This window comes from Peromyscus leucopus, chromosome 7, assembly GCF_004664715.2.
Source record: "Peromyscus leucopus breed LL Stock chromosome 7, UCI_PerLeu_2.1, whole genome shotgun sequence".
In the NCBI taxonomy this organism is placed as follows: Eukaryota; Metazoa; Chordata; class Mammalia; order Rodentia; family Cricetidae; genus Peromyscus; species Peromyscus leucopus.
This window is the reverse complement of record NC_051069.1, coordinates 22,972,416-22,992,577: the sequence shown is the minus strand read 5'-3', so window position 1 is coordinate 22,992,577 and position 20,162 is coordinate 22,972,416. Positions and strand designations below refer to the sequence as shown.

The 20,162-nt window shown below is 44.1% G+C and overlaps 1 long non-coding RNA gene across 1 annotated transcript in view; it reads left to right on the top strand.

Annotated features, from left to right (window-relative positions):
* The first annotated feature begins 9,036 nt into the window (after positions 1 to 9,036).
* The window catches only part of LOC119088412, a 32,340-nt gene continuing 21,214 nt past the window's right edge, over positions 9,037 to 20,162 (top strand). Inside the window, exon 1 of the long non-coding RNA XR_005092083.1 lies at positions 9,037 to 9,132. This is a non-coding gene — a long non-coding RNA (uncharacterized LOC119088412). The remainder of the gene's footprint in view (positions 9,133 to 20,162) is intronic.

Here is a 20,162-nt window from a genome sequence, read left to right as displayed (position 1 = left end):
ATGTGAGGCTGGGAGGCAGCTCAGTTAGGACACTTGCCTTATAAGCATGAGGACCTGATTGTCATCCCCAGAACACCTGATAAACACAGATAAACAACAACTAGTCAGGTGCTGTGGTGAACACTTGTACTTCCAGCCCTGGAGAATCAGAGACAAGAACCTCGGGGCCTTTCTGGCTACCCAGCCTAGCTTACTTGGCATGTTCCAATCCAGTGAGAGTCCCTGTCTCAGAAAAAGGTAGGGGGAGTTGGTGTCTGAGGCATAACAAACGAGGTTGTCCCCTGGCCACACCCACACACGTGTGTGTGTGCACCCTGCCACATACAAGTACACCCATATACACACAAACAGAGCCCATCCTGGCAGGGTGATATCACTCTTTTTTTCCAGCCTCAGTAGGAAGATGGACACAGGCTCCATTCAGAGATGGGGGGAAGTGAAGGAAACTCATCCCTACTGAGGAATCTCAAGCTACCTCCATCCTCCCAACCTCCTCTCATTCATTTCTCATCTCCTCTGTTTATAACTGTGTGTAATCCAACTGCTGAAGGAGGGTTTCTGTGTCCTAAGGGAGCTATCTTCCACCCCTTCTGTCCCTTGGCTGCTTTAGAAAGCTCTAGAAGGACAAGCCTTCCAGATGACTGCCAGCTAGCCTCCAAAAGGAGTCCACATGAGGTGTGTTGATGGGTTGAGCAGAACACTTCCCCCTACACTCCCCGCAGCCTGGCAGTTCCTGACCTGTCCCAACGGGCACCATGTATGGTGTTAGATCCAAATTAGTGCTCCACAGATCTGGGGCAGGGATGCACCCTGCGCTGCAGGGACTGCATATAGAGCTGCATTTGGCACCAGTCACTGCTTCCCTCCCGGGAACTCTGAGGTCGAGCATGCCTGCTTCCTTCCTCACACTCAGCAGGCTGAACTGGCCACTTTCCAGGGAGTCTCAGGCTTGGAATCCAGGCCCTGCTCCTCCTATCGAACCCCAGAGAGCTCTGATCAAAGTGAAAAGAGAAATGAAAGGGTTGTGTGGAGGCACAGTCATGGGGAAAGGCTGGGAGAGAGACATGGTTAGCTTATCTGTCAGCAACTGAAACCCGGAAGGTTTCCAGGAATTGCCAGACTGGGGAAATTGACCCCAACTTCCTGGCTTTGTGCCAGTTGGAGGAGACTTAGAAGAGGACTGTAGCCAATAGTCTGGAACATGAGACTCCAGGAGAATCAGTGCCCTGTCCCAAGGTATCTCCCTCAGCTCTAAGGATCCTACAAAAGGCTGGGTCCCTCTGTAAAAACATGAGGCATGCTCAGAGGTTGGCCCAGCCTTTTGGTAGGGCATGACACACACTGTCTAGGTGAATAGGAGGTGAAATGAAGGCTGCTTGGAAAAGTCCTGAGTGTCCTGATGTGGTGATGATCATTGAGAGCAAGATATTGGTCAGTGGGACAGTTCAGCTGGCAAAGGGCTTGCCCATGCAAGTGTTCCATCCCCATGGTGTGCACTTGTAGGGCCAGGACTGCAGAAGCAGGCTGACCAAGCACACTAGCTGATTCGACAAGTTCCAGGCCAATGAATACCCAAAGTTGATCTCCAGTGCACACATGTGGACACACAGGCTCTCTCTCTCTCTCTCTCTCTCTCTCTCTCTCTCTCTCTCTCTCTCTCTCTCTCTCTCTCTCACACACACACACACACACACACACACACACACACTAAAGCCTGACACATCACACTCAAGTTCAAGCCTTAGCACTTAACGATCTTGGAAGAATTACTTAACCAGAACTCCAGCTTCCTTACTGCAGAAAGCAATATTGCCTTCCCTTAGCACTTCTGTTGTGAGGAGTAAGTGAGGCGTGCCATGAACAATTCTGCACATGTCACTTGACACAGAATCTGAATCCCACACACCCTGAAATGCACTTAGTATTAGCTAGTCTTAAAAAGTACCTTGCATTTAAAAATACACTATGAATGATTGAGAATTTCATTGTAGATGATATAATCCCTAACTGTAGCCAGGAAAGTCTTTCTCTCCCTTGATGAGGTGCTCTCTTGTGCCTGGAGGACATAGTCCCACTCTTCTTGCCATGTCGACTAGAATATGTGCTAGAATACTATACTATTTCAGACCCCAGGAATACTTGGGGAGAGAGTCAACCCTTGATTTTCTCTCTCTTATCCTCCCAGACAGTTATTAACTATTTCTGTGGTGTGTTCTGTATTGCCTCATGCAATATCTATCAACTCCAGGATGATACAGCATCCATCTACTCATCCACATATCCTCCACCCAACGAATCAATATTGATTACCAATTGTGTTCACAGTATGATCAAGTGCTTAAGACACACCAGTGAGAACAGAAAGTACATAGTTTTTATATTTGTGAGTCTAATTGGAGAGAGACAAATATTGAATATGTGATAACACTAATATTTAATTACCACAGTGTAATAACTAGGAACACCTATAATTTACGATGAACCTATCCTGGTTAGATTTTATTGCCAACTTGACACAACCTAGAGACACTAGGGAAGGTGTAACCTCAGTTGAAGAACTACCTTGCCCATATTGGTCTGTGGCCATGTCTGTGAGAGACTGCCTTTATTGATTATTGGTACAGGAGGGCCCAGCCCACTGTGGGCATCACTGTTCCTAGGCAGATGGGTCTGAGCTGTGTAAGAAAGCTGGCTGAGCATGAGCCAGTGAGCAAGCCAGTAAGCAATGTTCTGCCACGGTTTCTGCCTCAAGCTTCTATTCAGACTTCTCTCAATGATGGGTTGTGTTCAAAACCCTTTTCTTCTCCTAAGTTGATTATGATCAGAGTCTGTTATCATAGCAACAGAAAATCAAACTGAAACACACCTCAAATACCACCACATTCTGCTTCATGGCAGGAGAGAGAGAGAGAAAGAGAGAACTCTTTTATGTTCTCACGGTCTTCATAGCCACACTCCTGATAGTTCAGTCTGTGGATCACCCAGTTCTTTAATATACGCTATTGCTGATTGTTGTCCTTTTAAAAAAACTGTTGCTGCCTTTTAAGCCACAACTGTCCTAATCAGCAACTGCAACTCCCCTGCTACCAGCAGGGGTTCAGCTGCCAGGCCCACAGCCTGAGGGGATTCTGTTCCCTCAGGCACCAACTCTTTCAAAGCTAAGAAGGGAACTTATCTAAATCTCTGTCCCTCTAAAGAACTCAAGATACAAAGGTTGAGGTGGAATTCTGTTCCTCAGAGAGGTTGAACAGCAAGTCGCTCACCTCCTCTTCTTGCTTGTGTCTCCCAAAAAGTCCTCGTCCTTCTCCTCGCCCCTCCTTAAACACCCTTCTCCACCTGGCTCCTCCCTACCATTTCCTGTCAGCTAGTTGCTAATGCAGCCTCCTGACCACAAGTGAATTTTATTTAATCAAACAAATGTAACACATCTTTGCATCATTAAACAAATGTTCCAGAGCATAAACAAAAGTAACACACCTTAAAATAATATTCTACAACAGCTGATCCACACATGAACATCTGGACATGGACTGGAGCCCGTCCTCGAGTCCTGCTTTGCCCATATAAGACAACTTGTGGGTTATTAGATCTTCATGTGGGAGATAATCAGAATAGCAACCCCCACATCTTCAGACTGTACATTAAAACTTCCCTTTCCTTAAAATATTCTCCAGAAGCCCCAACATTTCACCACACCCCAAAACCTTACTCTTCATTACCCGCCTCCTTCTAAGACTCTCTCCTAGAGAAATATAAATGTCTCTCAACTTCTCAAAGAGCATTTTGCGATTTCTTTTGCCACATACACTCCTGAAACTCCCAAGGATCTGCATCTATTACTTGAAGGTGAAATGACACTCACTGTGTTGTGATCTATGTATCTATGTATCTATCTATGTATCTATGTATCTATCTATGTATCTATCTATGTATCTATGTATCTATCTATGTATCTATCTATCTATCTCTACTTTTATCTTTCCCCCTCTCTTTTCTTATTTCTTCATTTCTTTTTCTTCCTCTCCTTTCTTTCTGTCTTATTCTTCCCCTTCTCCTTCATTTCCTCCTCATTACTCTCCTCTTCCTTATTTGTGAGAAAGGGTCTCATGTAGTCCAGGATAGCCTTGAACTTGCTTTGTGGCCTAGGCTGGTTTTGAACTCCTGATCACTCACCTCTTTCTCCCTAATGCTTGGATTATAGGAGTGTGCCACCCTACTTAGCATTATGGTATGTTCTTAAGCAGAGGGATTTCCACCTAAGAACTTGATACCACCAAGTATTAGTATAGCCTCAGTCCTAGCCCCACAATGCAAAAAATGGCAAGTTTCATGAATGCATACAATATGGATGGGTGCCTGCCTTAATTTGGTGTTAAACAAAATGGGGGGGGGGTAAGAAGCTAGAAGAAGGAAAGAAGGATGCTAGAGCATCTGGGAGGCCAATATGGCTGCGCCACAGAGAGTGAGGTGTATGAGGGATAAGGATGAAGCTAGAGAAAGATGTGGAGTGTTACTCGCTCCCCAGAAAACTCATCAGATCCTACAAAGTCCTGTAGGGAATCTTACCAAGTACCTCGATAAAATTTGTCTGCCTGTTACATCCAGCCCTTAGTCCCGGTCCCACTCCCTATGGCTGCAGGAACCTCATAACGGGAGAAAATATCCTTTATCTTTTTCCTGGTAGGAAAGCTTCCCAGTCCTAATGCCATTCTTTAAGATATTAATAGTAATTCTTGAAATGTAGTCTTTCAATAATACATTAGCCAGGTTTTCTTCCTGTGTGTTCTGCAGCCTCTGTGGCCTTCTGCTTTGTCACCCTTGATTCCACTTATGTAAGTACACCTGGTTAGCTACACCTGGGTGTATGCACCTGAATAAGAGCACCTGGATAGACGCAGGAGTCAAAGGAAACCTTAGTGCCTGGCCAGGAGTTTTGACTACAGTTTCCCTTGAAAGCTTTCCAAGGTATTTAAATGTTCTTGGTTTCTTAAAACCCAGTCTTTCCCAGCCTTTATGGAAACCTTTGCACATTAAAAAGAACAAGACACCCCCATGGGGCCAATGCAGAGTTTGGCCAAGGAACCTGGGCTGGAGTTCAGTCCACCTTGGAGTTCACCCAGGTCCATTCCACACTGGCAACAAGCCGTTCAACCACATAAGGCAGCCCTGCTTACAAGAAGGTGTGAGGTCATCCAGAAGCTAATGACCCTGGCCTCATTCAGGAAGAAACGGGTTCCACTTGGTGCAGGGCTGGAAATGTCATCTATACCTACCCAACCATGGCCTTGGCAGATAGGTCATGGACCAGCCTGGCAGCACACAAAGGGGCCAGACAGATGTGTTCCAGAGCTGTCTCCTGCTAGCTATGTGAACCTGGGCTTTCTGAAGCCTCCTTTTATTAGCTGTAAGAGGAGAATAGAAATTAATATCACACAGGACTGCCGTGAAGGGTTACATGAGAGAGAGACTGGATGTTCAGCTGCCCTGCTGAAGCTGCCCCCCCAGAAGATGTTAATTGGCCACTGGTCCCTAGCCAGAGGTGAGGACAGGGACAACCCGAGCCGCATCTTCCAGCACCAGGAGATGCTGAAGAGCAGCAGGGCTTCTTTCCTCCTTCTCATGACTCACTGATGGTGACTAGTGGGGCTTGGGAGGCAGCCCATCTTGGTGGGAAGGAAGCCGGCCCGCAGCTCCATGCAACTGACATACTGTAGCGGGTGGAGGGTGGGGCTCCTAAAAAATCTGCCACAGTTTGAGAAATAAAGAAAAACAGGAAACACTGTGGGTGATATCTAAACAATGTTTCTTGTAATATGAGAACTTGAAGATATGATTGGGAGTGTGGTGAGGACCTGGGGATTCTGCTTATAAAGAAGCATCTGTGATAGAAACCAACTGTGGAGGGACACCTAGGCTCCACCTAGCTAGACCTTCACTCAAAGACAAAGGAAAGGTCAGATGGCCCTGTCACACTATCTGGAGTTTTGTCCTCTCTATGTATGGGACGGAAGTCCAATTTCTAAGGATTCCAACTCAGACTCGAGTCCAAGGAATTTCTTTTGTCACTGCTGTGCTTCATTTATTCATTCACTGAAAGCTGAAAGCACACTCACTTTATCCCGGATGCTATTCCAGATGCTAAATTTACAAGTTTAAATAAGATAGGTGGCAAATCTGAATTACTAATGGTCATGCAGGGGTGTGTGTGTGTGTGTGTGTGTGTGTGTGTGTGTGTGTGTGTGTGGTTTAGTGTAAGTCTTTTGACTGTATTTGCCTATGCACATTCATATGGACATGCACATATATTTTAAGCTCATATAATCGTATGTGTAAATATAAGTCTTTCAATGTGTTTGTGTGCATCCCTTCCCCTCAACAACCAAGAGCCAACCATAGGCTCGAGGTTTATGGATATAGAAAGGGTAGTCATTGGGGAGCCTTTTGCTGCAGGAATCATGGGACCTCTGATCACACACTACCTCACATCCTGTTCTCCTCTGGAATGGCTAGATGGGCACAGATGGAAGTGAGGACCTGAGGAACCAGGGAGATCATAAGTGACAGGCAGAAAACACAGAACGGAAGAAAGGGGACCCAGAGAACAGGGCTGAGATTAGAGCTCCTGGCAATGGTTATCAGAGACCTGGAGAATGAAGATGATAGAGAACTGGGTACCCCAGCCAACACCAGATCACAGAGTGATTTTCAAGTCTGCAACCATTGGGTAGACCCTCCTCCAGCTTCCTGCTGAGCGGTGGCCAGTGTTATAGGTATTGATTTGAGTCTTGGGACACCTGCTGAAGTGTCCCAAGGAAATGAATCGGACCAGGGAATTACGGAGAAAAATAGAAATAGAGACAGTTTATTAAGAAAGGGAAAGGATCCTAAGAAGGGAAGTGGGCCAGTAAGTTGGTAGAAAAACCTGTGCTTAAAAGTGGTAGGCCAGGAAGGAAGGAAAGAAAGAAAAGAATAGAAAAATGTTTATTAATACATGTATATTTTTAAACTAGATTTCATCTTCTATAGGGTAGGGGTTCCTTTTTAAAACAACAATTTGTTAGGAGACAATAATATCAGAAGCTACACCCATGAAGTCTCACCAACATGACCACCTGAATGTGAGCTGGACGTGGCTGACACAAATGGGCATGTCTAACTGAACAGGTAAAAGCCCACAAGGCTCCAACCCTACACAAAGAACCACAGGCAACTGAGGGAAGTTGGGAGCATGAGTGGTAGCCTTCTCCAGGGAAGAGGACACTAATTGACTGCCCAGTGCCAAAGGGTCAGTCCTGAAAACATACATACAAGTAACGTTATACAGACAGAGCAGGCTATATTTAGGAATATATATATATATATATATGTATGTATGTATGTATGTATATATGTATGTATGTATGTATATGTATGTATGTATAAATATATGCATGCAATAGCAATTGAAAAAAGAGGTCATATTATGAAGTAGAGTGGGAAGGGGCATATGGGAAGGTTTGAAGGGGGGGAAAGAAGGGATCGATGTCATAATTAAATTATAATTTCAAAAAAGAAATAGCAACAACAATTTGTATAAAAACACTGTATATTTCTTCTGTTTTATAATGATACTACAGTTAGCTTGGGAAATTTACAAGAATAATCATACAAAATTTACCTTCATCATTTTGTTTTTCCATCTCTTACTGTGGTTTTAAAAATTACAGTCCAATAACATCAGTAATGCAGGTAGCCTTAGATTTACATTTTCCCTCATATTAATGGGGATGCTTCTAGACTTCCATCATAAACACAGTTTGGAAGATATATTTTCTTGCCTGGGGAAGCATTTATTTATTTCTATTTTAATATGTGTTTTAAAAAAAAAACAGGAATGGATACTTAAGACAATTGGAAGCATTTTTCTCTATAAACGATATTAAAACATTACCTGACCCACCCTTCAGAAAAAGCTATGGCTCAGGAGCCACATGACCCTTTAAAGGACATTTATGCGGTACCTGCCTTTCCTACATGATCTCCCACATGCTCTGTTTGTCATATGAAGGGCACTCTCTGGAAACTGGCCTGTGCAGGCTCTGTTGAGTGGCGTCCAAGTGTGTCAGGGCTCCCAGGCCTTCTCTGCTAACCCGCTTCTGTCCCAGGTTAATCTTGATGCTGTAATCTGAAGTCACTGTTTTCCTGCCACCCCAGGGCCTGCCTTGGGTACCAGTCAGGGATCAATATTTGCAGGTAACTGCTTCTTCTTGAGATGTGAGCTGCTGTGTGAAGATTGAGACAAGCTGACTAGGAAATTCCAGAGGGCTCCGACAGGAGAGTGTCTTTTTTTTTGGGGGGGGGGGTTGTCGTCAGATAGGACACCAAGGTCACCTAAAAATATGACTCTTGTTTACTGTGATCTTTATGATGGTATGTCACTTAGAAGGGTCTCTTGGAAATTTATGTTTACTTAATATCATTTTTATTATGCAGTTAATCAGCAGAGGGAAAGGAAAAAGGGAGTGTCTGTGAATGCTTCTATTTCATTTGCTTAATGGAGCGCTCAGAGCAGGAGAGAGAAAGCACCCTAATCATTTATTTTGGTAATTGGAGTTATATTTGAGAGTTTCTGACACTGTCAGGCAGTCTCTCTGGGCAGGGACACCGACTGTCTTTATCTTAGTGCCCATGAACCGATCCAGACATGCCTTCAAAGCCATGCAGTCTTCTGGGAGAGCAGATAAGGGTGTGGGAAGGGGGAGGGGGAGGAGGACAGCACAGGACCCTTGGAAAGCCTGCCAGAGCTTGGAAGAGAATTAAATCTTATTTCCCCGCAGTAATCCAGTTGTTGGTTTGGGGGCTATGGAAAGGATTTCAAATATTAATTCCAGGTTTTTTTTCTGCCTGTCACTGGATTTGTTTGTGAACTTGGGTTGGCTTGCACGGTTGCATGGGTCTGTTCTCAGCACAAGATCTAGAGGGAATGCAAGGGCTGCTGGGAAAGACCTCAGAGTTAAGTGGTTCTCCTCAAGCCTACACTTTCGAGCTGATCTCTAGGCTGTGCTGGAAGGAGACAGCAGCAGCGTGCCTGTGGGAGAACACTGACTAAGGAGGGCTCCAGAACACAGAACTTCTCAAAATTCAGGACCTGCGGTACGTGCCGAAGTTCATGTTCCTGTCATTTTGACTGAATCCTAACAGCAACACCTGAAGGGAGGAAGGATTTATTTTGGTTCCTGGTCTCAGAAGACCCGGTCTCTGGTGACTGGGTATATGGTTCTTGGTCCATGGTAGAGCAATAGGAACACTCGGCAGAAACCACTTACCTCATGGTGGGCAGGAAGTAGAGAGACAGCCAGAGAGTGACCAGAACAAAATACCGTCCCCAGGGATATGCACCCAGTGACTTTGTGGTGATATTTTGTTTGTGCTGAGATGTGGTGATATTTTATTTGTGCTTTAATAAAGCTTGCATGGAGATCAGGGGGGAAAGGCCAGCCATTTTAAGTAAAAAAAGAAAAAGTCAGGCAGCACACACCCTTAATCTGATCACTTATCAGGCAGGGTCTCTGTGTGTTCAAGGCCACATACTAGGGAACAGAGCCAAGCATGGTGACAAACACCTTTAATCCCAGTACCAACCATAGAGACCTGGAGGTCTGTACAGACAGACAGTGACAAGGAAGTGAGGTAGCTGGACTAAGATAGCCAATGAGAGGGCAGAACAGCAAGGCAATAAAGGTGTGGGTAAGACAGGAAGGAGCTCGCATTTGGAAGCTGCAGAGTTGGTGAGGTAGGGTTGGCTGGTGGCTTTCCCTATTTCCCTGATCTCTCTAAGGCTTTCACCCCTATATTTGGCTCCATGTTTTTTTTATTTAATAAGACCATTTAGAAATTCATCTACATGACTTATTTCTCCCAGCTAGTCCCACCTCTTCATGCTTCCAAGACCTTCCAAAGTAGCTCCAGCAAGTGAGGACCCAGTATCTAGCACATGAGCCTATGGGGTGTGTTTCTTATTTGATTTATAACAGTTGTGACTATGGGAATCTCCGTTGCTGGAATAGTGAGAAGCAATGGAGCAGAGTGCTTAAGGGTGGGCTCTAGAGCCTGGTGTCCTAACATGCACTTGGGGTTGTGACCTTGGGCATGACACTGATCTCTGAGTCTAAGCTTACTGATACACAGGAGGAATTGGTTCCAGGACCCTCACAGATACCAAAATACCTAGATGCTCAAGTCCTTTATATAAAGCAGCTTAGCTCTTGTACATAAGCTGCACATACCCTCCTGTATACTTAAGTCTTCTCTAGATTACTTAGGATACCTAATACAGTATAAATGCTATGTACATAGTTGTTATAGTATATTATTTTGGGAATAAAAAAAAAATCTGTGCATGTTCCGTGCAGATGCAATTTTCCTCTCGTATTTCCAGTCCCCGGATGGCTGAATCCACGTATGCAAATTCCGTGGGTATGGAAGGCTTAGCTCAGTGCCTGGCACATCATTTAAGCATCTGATGTTATTAACTTGGCCATATAGAGTAGAGGCTTGGTAGTATCGACCGTAGAGAGTTCTCATCAAGATTAAGCGAGGTGCTGCTTACAGTGTTGCTTTAGTACCTGGCAAACTGAGAGCCTCAGTGAATGTAAGCAGCCGTGGCTTACGGCTGGTGCTAACGAACAGACTGGATGACCTGGTCAGAGACGGACATTATAGTGGTCCCAGTGAGATAGCCTGCCTCTCTTAGTGCGGGAGGAGGGCTGAGCCTGGTCACACCCCAATGACTCTGCAGAGAGATGCACCCCCCCCCCTCTTAAGCTGACTCCAGGGCTGGCTGAGCCTGAGTCTTATCGACCCAGGGAGGCGTCAGACTGGAGGGGGCTGTTTCCTTCATGGAAGAAAAATGCTTGAGCCTCTGAATCCCTGCTGTGTGTGAGACGGAGGAGAAGTGGGCCAGCGGTGGGCACGAGGCCAGATGAGTGGAAGGAGGAGGAAGGGGTGTGTGGGAGGAGTGAAAAGATGGCTGGGCTCCCACCACTGGAGACAACACACCCTGTCTGGAGGTTTGCTGAGTGCTGGATCCCTGCCCGGTGCTTGCTCTTAAAGACATCATACATGTGACTCAGCTGGCGTCCTCCCTCATGTCCCAGAAGATGCACTTGCAAAAGGCCTTAGGAAGAACCGTATCAGAAGCCAAGTGTCCTTGCAGGTCCTTGCAAGGGGTTGGATAGATGTCTAGGTTGACACCTGCAAAGGTGTAGCTTCTTACTCAGTTATCAAAGGAAGCCAAATCTACAGGTGTCTGCGTAGATCATGGAGACTGTGTAGAGGACACAGAAAGATAAAGCATTTGCTTTAGAGATACAACCTAAACCCAGGTGTCCTACCCTGGTCAAGAAGCCAGAGGACTGCTGTCCTTCTCACAGCTGATAGCAACAAGCCTTCCAGGCTAGCATTACTTCCCAATTTCCTAGAACCTACTTATACTACTTCAGTATCATGTCTGAGAGCAGAGCAGGCGCTTCATATTTGAACAGCTTGTTACATTTCAGCATTGTGCAGTCTAACTATTTAGCAAATGATAATAAAAATAATGATAGTAATAATAATGGTACCATTTAGGCAGGGCTGTGTGATCCAGACAGCCCTGGTGGTTTGTGTAGTTCCGCCCTCAAGTTGCCTACCTCTGCTTTCTTGGCTCTAAAATCTCAGTTAAATACCTTTTTAACTTCTAAAGCCTTTCCCCCACCCTTTAGTGGGGAATCAGCTTGCTGTGATGTATTGTTGTCTTGTGTATCAATAAGGTTTGTGTGTACATTATTTAGGTCACCCTGTTGCCCTTTCAAGAGCTGACATCGCTGCTTGAGGAAAATGGTCTAAACCATAAGCTGTCAGCATCTGAAGGGTCCATCTCAGCTGTAGAGGGCAATCAAATGTCATTGGCCTTCCTGGGGTGTTCCTGGAGGCTTTGGCATGACATATGGCAGAGAACATGACCGCCTCCACTCCCCAAAAAATCTAGGAAGACTCTGGGGCCAGCCGAACCCATTATAGTTCTAGAGGTCAGTTCTAAGTTCTCTAAAAGAGAAATCCATGAACCCCAGATAATGACAATTGAAGCAACGCTCAGGTACCCCAGATCAATGTACAGGTGAAGTTATTGGGTTTTGCATTTACCTCATGTATCTCAGGCTTGGATCTAAGGAAGCTGGTGCCCAAGAGATGCTAATGATTGCAGAAGGAACAAGAAATGCTTCTACTAAGGCCTGCTCTTGCCAGTCCAGAAGCAGGACAAGGCAATCCAGCAAGACAGGATACATTTAGATAACTGCTCTGCTTTAGTAGGAGAAACTGAGGCCCCAGTCTCACCCATGGGAGCAAATGACAGAGGGGCCTCTACTGAGTGGTGTCAGAAAGGGACCAGCATAGCACACAGGTTTTCATGCCTCACTTTCCTTCCTGTCCCATCCGCACAGCCTCAGCTGAGATTAGATGAGAAGAGGGACTTGAGCCTCCCTTTCTGATTAGATGAGAAGATGCACCTTCTGCTTGAGGGTGATAGCAGAGGAGGCCAGCAGAGAGTCAGCACTCTGCCAGCTTCTGTGATGCTAAGAGTAATGTCAGCTAAGCTAGCACCAGTAAAGACCTAAGGAGAGGGGACTCCACCACTAGCTATCCAGCAGCCGCGAGGGACTGCTGGGTTTCAGGGTGTCCGGAGTGTGACTGAACTTCCATTTTTACCTGGCAGCTGTGAGGCGACACCTGCCCTTCTCCAACAGGGTCAGAAGAAGCCAACTCACACACTGTTTAAATATGTCCCAAGTTTTCACAATATCCCAAACTTCCAGGTTTTAATAGAAATGCCAGACATCCAGGACAGAAAGGAAGAAATAAAATTGTCTGAGTTTGCAGACGACATGCTTCTCCACACAGAAAATCTCAAGGAACCCATAAAACTTTCCAAGAATTAATAAATCAGTTCAGTAATGTTACAGGGTATAAGACAAATGTATAAAAATCAATTATATTTCTATATACTAACAGAGAACACAGGGACAGAGAAATGTACATATAAAGCCATTCCACATCACTCAAAACAACAAAGGGAAGGGTAAGTGTTAACCTAACAAAACATTCACAGAACTTACAAGTTCCTGAAAACCAGAAAAAAAATGCCTAAATGAATAAATAAGCAAATAACCAGAGCGTGTTCAAGGATTGGTAAATACCATAGAGATTGTATAAATTTTAAGCCAATGCACAGGTTTAATGTAACTCTTTTCAAAATCTTGAAAAGATTATGTACACACACACACACACACACACACACACACACACCAACTAGAAGCTATAATAGTTAAAATTATTTTTGGAAAAAAAGAATAAAGTAGGAGAAACAGTATGTATGATTTTGTAATATTTTGTTTTATTTTAGATTGTGTGTGTGTGTGTGTGTGTGTGTGTGTGTGTGTGTGTGTGTGTGTGTGTGATTGTACACATTTGTGTGAATGCCCACAGAGGTCAGAAGAGGCATTGTATCTTCTGGAGCTGGAGCTATAAAGCAGTTGCTAGAAACTGAACTCTGGTCTGGTCCTTTGCAAGAACACTAAGCACTCTTAACTACTAAGCCATCTCTCCAGCCTCCAAAGATTTATTCATTTAGTGTGTGTGTGTGTGTGTGTGTGTGTGTGTGTGTGTGTGTGTGTGTGTGTATGCATGTGTGGGTGGGCAGAGGAGACTAGGAGTGGATGTTGGATGCTCTGGAACTAGAGTTACAGATGGCTGAGAGCTGTCCACTGAGGGTTCTGGGAACTCAGTTTGGATTCTCTGCAAGAGCAGTAAGTGTTCTTAACTGCTGAACCATCTCTGCAGTCTTGGTCTGCCAGGCTTTAAGACGTAATCACTCATCTAATGTTATCAAAGCCATTTGGTATTAGGCTTTTTGGTATTATGACAGAAAGGAACAATGTGGGAATGGAAACACACAAATGTTTTCAACTGAGTTTTAGGGAAACTCGGACACAGTTCAACGGGAGATGATGGCCTTTCGGCAAATAATGCTGGAGGAATTAAACACTTCTAGGCAAAACCCCAAAAGCAAGCAACCAAAGAACATAAAATCCTTGAATGGAAACCTCACAAGTTCTGAATGAGCTAATGGAAAATGGACCGTGGACTCTGGTGGTTTGAAAGAAAATGGCCCACATAGGGGTGGCACTATTTGGAGTAGGTGTGGCCTTGTTGGAGGAAGTGTGTCACTGTGGGGGTGGGCTTTGAAGTCTCCTTCGTCCAAGCTTTGCTCAGTGTGACACACAGCTGCTTCTGCTGCCTGTGGATCAAGACGTAGAACTCTGGGCTCCTTCTCTAGCACCATGTCTGCCTGTATATCACCTACCATGATGATAATGGACTAAACTTCTAAAACTGTAAGCCAGCTCCAATTAAATGTTTTCCTTTATAAGTGTTGCCATGGTCATGGTGTCTCTTCACAGCAATAGAAAACCTAACTAAGAAAAACTCACACATAAGATGTAAAACTGTAATGGTTTTAGGAAATAAAAAGGGAAATATCATCAGCATTGAACAAGGAGTTCTTGGATTTCTTATGAAAAGCAACTCCATTGCTTTTTCTATATTCTGTAAGTTTTATTTTCCAGAGAGAGTGTGTGTGTGTGTGAGTGTGTGTGTATGCATATATATAGAGAGAAAATATGGAAATGATATTTCAATATTCTATGTTTTTTGTATTCTATGTCTTTAAATTGGCCTGTTCTAGGTACCTCATTAAGTAAAATTATTTAATGATAATTTTATTAAGCATAATCCTTTCAGAGTTCTTTGTGGTAGCACATATTGGAAAGTCACTTTTGTTGACTAAAAGTCCATTGTATGTGTGTACAACATTTTTGTTTCTTAGTGTTGATGAATATTGGGCTATTTCCACTTCTTTGCTTTTGTACATGGGTGTACAAATATTAGTTGGATTGTTGACCAACATCTTTTGACATTTGTCTAAGAAGAGAGTTACAGAACCTGCTCCCACTCTCAAGTCAAGACTTTGCAGTGACAAGAATTTTAACACAGTTCCCCACTCCTGGGAAGGGTAGATCTTAGAGGACTAAAAAAGATGAGAGTGAGAGCTCTTGGCTTTGGTCACTGGTGACTGAAGCTCACAAACACCAAACAGAACCTGGTTTCTTTGTCCTCTAGTCAGTTCTACTGTCTGGGATTTAGTGGGAGGCTCCTGCTCTCTTTGCCTGGAGAGCCCACTACTGCATAAGAATAAGGCCTCTCTTGCTAGCAAGGAAGAGAATAGATAAGTGGAAAGGTGGGGGAGAAAGCCAGAAGCTGTGGACACAGAAAAGGATGAAGAGAAACAAGATGGTGGAGAAGAAAGACAGGGGAAAAGGGAAAGGGAAAGGGAGAGGAGAAGTTGGTATCCAAGGCAGCAGCCATTAGATGCTACCCCCAGGTTTCAGAGAGAAAAATAATAACCCATCACTCTCAGTGATTGGCACTCTGCTTTATGGGGCCTGAAAGCATAAATGTAGCTGCACTGACAGATTAGCCATATTTAAATCAGTGAAACAGAGCAGTCCACAGCCTGACCCTCCTGGAGCACCTAATATATTCTTGACAAGGCTGGCTTTTATCAAGTCTTTCTGGCCTACTGTGTAATAAATGTGTATCATTTGCTCTTTATCACCCATTACCTCATTAAAATAATTGTCTTAATTTCATTGTTAAAGTGATTAATAGGACAAGTGTTAAAGGAAATTAATATTCAAAAGGAAGAATAACTGTAGCTGAAAAATAACTCCTGTGAACCAGTCTGGTGGCAAAGTTAGAGATTTTGTAGTTAATGAGGCTTGGAGAGTCAAATATAGAATAGTCCAGTAGAGTGGCCAACTGTGAGAGATACAGAATAGGCCAGGAGGGGTGGGAAGCATGAAGAGAGAAAAAGAGAGAGACTCATACATTTATGCCCACTCACAGTGAACTCGTGGAGCGGGACAGGTCCTACTGGCCTCTGTGACCTCACATGCTAACCATCATATGCAACACCTACATGATGCAGAGGACTTCGACTCTGGCCATCTCAGTGTGTAGTGAGTAGTGAGAGACTATTGTGCCTTATGCCATGTGGCATCCTGGACTAAGACTGAGCAATTGAAAACAGAATCAGGACCAGTTCAGGCACAGGCTGATGTAGCACCCCCTGCTCTCTGAGCCACATGAAGTAAGGCTGTGTCCTCCCTCTGTGTCTAGCCACAGTGACGGAGATCTGCAGAGCTCCTGATCCATTGTAAAGGGGTGGTTCTAGGGAAGAATTGTATCCAGTGCCCAGAAAGCTATACTGGATGAGGGTTTCCATCCCCAGAGGCATAGTGCACATGAGGAATTGTTCCTTTTGATAACCCTTCACTCCTTCATTCTTCTCACATTTATGAGCCTCCTGAAACAAGCAGGTTCTACTTTAAGAGTTGGACATAGGATCTGGGGATGCAGCTCGGTGGTAGAGCACTTGCTTAGCACATACAAAGTCCTGGGTTCAATTGCCAGTAGTAATAAAAAATGAGGTAGAGTTTAACTCCAGTAAGATGGAGATAAAGACATATAAAAACAGATAATCACTGCAAATTGATTGTTTGTTTAATTCCAACTATTTTTAGAAATTATCAATATATATACTCTAAAAATTGCCATGGACTCTCAGCCAAAGAAAACTTCTCAATAGACCTTTCTGTGTGCCTTTGCCATTAGGTGGATTATAAATGCCCTCACAATCTTCCATGTGCACTTCCTATTCTGCTCTGATGTCCTTCTAGCCCTATTTCCATGAAAACAACTATGATACATAGTGGAGGTCAAAGGTGTTTGGGGGTGGAGGTTGTGCTACAGAGAAACAGAGAAATGAATGCCACAACAGAAGCACCATTGGACCAGGATACCTTCTATGAAATTAATAATGATAAACAGACTGTGAAGGAATATAGATGGCCTTCCTATTAGAAAGACCATCATAGGTGTCATGACAGCCTGGGGGATGGGGTGACCACAACTTATTTGAAGAAAGTTAGAAGAAACTCTAGCCCAAGACAAATTATGACTGTAGAGGCTGAAAAGACAATGGACTATGCAGAGTCAATGGAAGCCAGTTGTCCTGATGCGATATCAGCATGGTATACTACGTTGGATATTATCTGACAATGACCTCCGACTCTGGCCCAAATCTTCCAGCATTGAACAGGCATGACGTCCATAGCCCATTTCAATCTCATTCTGAAGTCTTTGCAGAGCTACTGTGACCATATAAACTGCTAATGTATAAATCCAGCATTCTAACACTGGTATATAAACAGGGATTGCATCAAGATTTGCTTCCATCTAAACATTCCATTTGAAATGTAAATATGGAGGTAATCACGTATATGAGAGTTGTAATGCCAATTCTCCTATGTGATTTCTATGTTGAAATATTGTCAGTCTGTCCAGAAACATACATTTATAACTGCAAGGTTAAATGTCGTAACAGTTCACAACCATTGTGAAAGCTATTACTTTTAGGTGCAAAAAAATTGATTACAAACCTTTGAGGAGTTAGATGGAAAAAGAGATTGAACATGCATTGCTCAAATAGGTTTAGGAAGATGCTTCTATCCATCTTGAATGAAGAAATATTTATAAAAGTTTCAATATCAATACAAGCTGAGTATAGAGATTAGATTGGTAGAATTATTTTCAGTTTTAAAATTTAGTCAAAATGACTGAAAATTTGTGGCTAGTGTTTCATTTTAAAATTCCATTTAGGCCAGGAGCCCCTCCTTCCCGTTTACAAATTCTTCACAGTTTTGAGTTTGAATTAAGAGAAATATGTCAATCTCAGGATTCCAAGGAAAAAATGAATGAAGGAAAAAAAAACCTCAACTATCCTAAGTAACAATATCCATGATAAACTATTTTCTGTCAAGACATGATAAAAAATATGAGCATGAAAGGAAAAAAGCACTGGGAACAAATGAGGCACATCCTTAGATAAATATTCTGCTCTCCCATTCACACCAGTTGAAAATGAGCATCTATCAGCAGCTCGAGGACTATGACAGCAGCAGACAGCTCCTTGCTGCTGAATGACAATGCCAAACTTTGGAAACTTAACAACCAAAGCCATTAGTGATGCAGAAGGAAGTCTGATCATCGCCACTAACATTGCAGATTTATCCCTGAATTCCAGATGTTCATTTTATGATGGTGATGCTTGGTTCTGGGTCGATGTTCATTTTCATGTGGGGTTTGGTCCAAATATGAATTCAGTTGGCATACTCCCATTGTGAGGGGAATGTGGATGTTGTTATCCCCGAGGTGCAGGAGGAGCAGGAGAAGCAGAGAGAGCTTCTTCTAGAAGCCAAAATGAAGAGCAGTAGGGTGAATTCAAATTTTGCCCAGAGAACAATCCAGAGTTGCATCTCCTATGGTTTTTGTTTGGTTGGTTGGTTGGTTGGTTTTGGGGTGCTTTTTTTTTCCTTTTTTTTGTCTTGAATGCCTTTTGAATGTTAAACACCATGATGGAAATTTCCATATGTTTTTTTTTTCCTGCTAACCTAACAGGCTGCAGTAGGTCTACTGTTCTCTCTCTCTCTCTCTCTCTCTCTCTCTCTCTCTCTCTCTCTCTCTCTCTCTCTCTCTCTCTCTCTCTCTCTCTCTCTCTCTCTCTCTCTCGCACAGGAGCTGAGGGTCTCAGAAAGGGGAAGTAACGGCTCTCTGATATCCTAAGAGTGGCTCCAGAAGACTCTCTCAACCTCACGGGAATTGCCTGAAAATGCCCACAGACCTGCATCAGAGCCTCTTCTGCTATCCAGCTGGGATATGAAAAGGGACTGTCTAGAGCAGATGGAGTTGTGGAGGGAGCCTCTATCCTTTGCCTTATGTTCAAATCCTTGGCCCAGTACCCATGACCTTATTTCTAACACAGTTGTGTTTCTAATACCATCCACAGGGGGCAGCCATTTTCTAGTCTCAAACAGGCCCTGAGTACAGTTTTCTCTGGATCTTGACTCCTCCCATAATCCAGTAATCAAGACCTTCCTAGCAGGTCGCCCCCACTAATACCCCCCACACACACACACACACAAACACCATGCCTTGCTTTTCCACTGAGTTTTCTTTCTTCTTTGGTTTTTTTTTTCTCCTTTTATTTCCCCTTTTTGTCTTTCCTGAAGACGGCCTGCTGCCTGACACAGCTATTGTGTTTGGAAATGAGCCTCTTGCACTGGTGAATAAATTGCATTTTATCCCTCCCTGTCACTTCTGGTTGGCGGAGCAACCAGGAGATGAAAGCCGAGGCTTCAAAGGCACTTCTGACATGGAGCAGACTTTCGCTTCCAAGCCTGGCTGTCCATGCTAAACTTGGAGCTTTGGAAGCCCTGGCAGGAGCCACACCTCAGCTAGCTCAGAGGACCCTGGCCTCCCCGGAGGTGCATCATCACCTTAAGGGCACTTGGTAGCCACTGTCTTTGTTGAATTACTACAAGGAAAGGATGCCTAACAGACAAGACTCTGTCCCTCAAGGGAGAAATTCTGTTTGGAGCAGTCCTGTTAAGTAACTGAGCATTCCTTTTGTGTTCTGATACCAAAACTGATACTGTGACACACACACCCCAAGCTATTCATTTGGGAAATGCTGTGCCAGAGTGGGTCCCCAGTGAATCTATGGGATCTCCTCTCCCCACACTGCCTGGCTCTTGCCTTTGTACTCCAGACTGAACATATGGCTTGTGATCTGCTTTCTTCTTTTACAAATGGGTACCTTCCAGGGTTTGGAGATGTGGTCATTAGTCCTCCACCAATCTGGCCCATGCACACCTGCTCAGTAGAAAAAAGTCTCCCCGATGCCAGGTTCAGAAGGACAGAACCTTCTCAAGCATTCCTATCAGCCAAGTATCTGGAACATGCCAAGAAGCAAGTTAGCTTGAAAACAGGCCATGGTCTTGCAATGTCGTCAGAATCAAGTCAACCTGGCTTGGCTTCCCCAGGACTCAGGAGCACCCCATCTCTGAGGTAACCCTCAATGACTTCAGAGTCTATCTGGAACATAGTGAGATGTTGGGTACAGAGGCTAAATACACTGGGTGGCATTTGGGACAGAAGTCCACAGTTTGATCTTGACACTAGAAAAT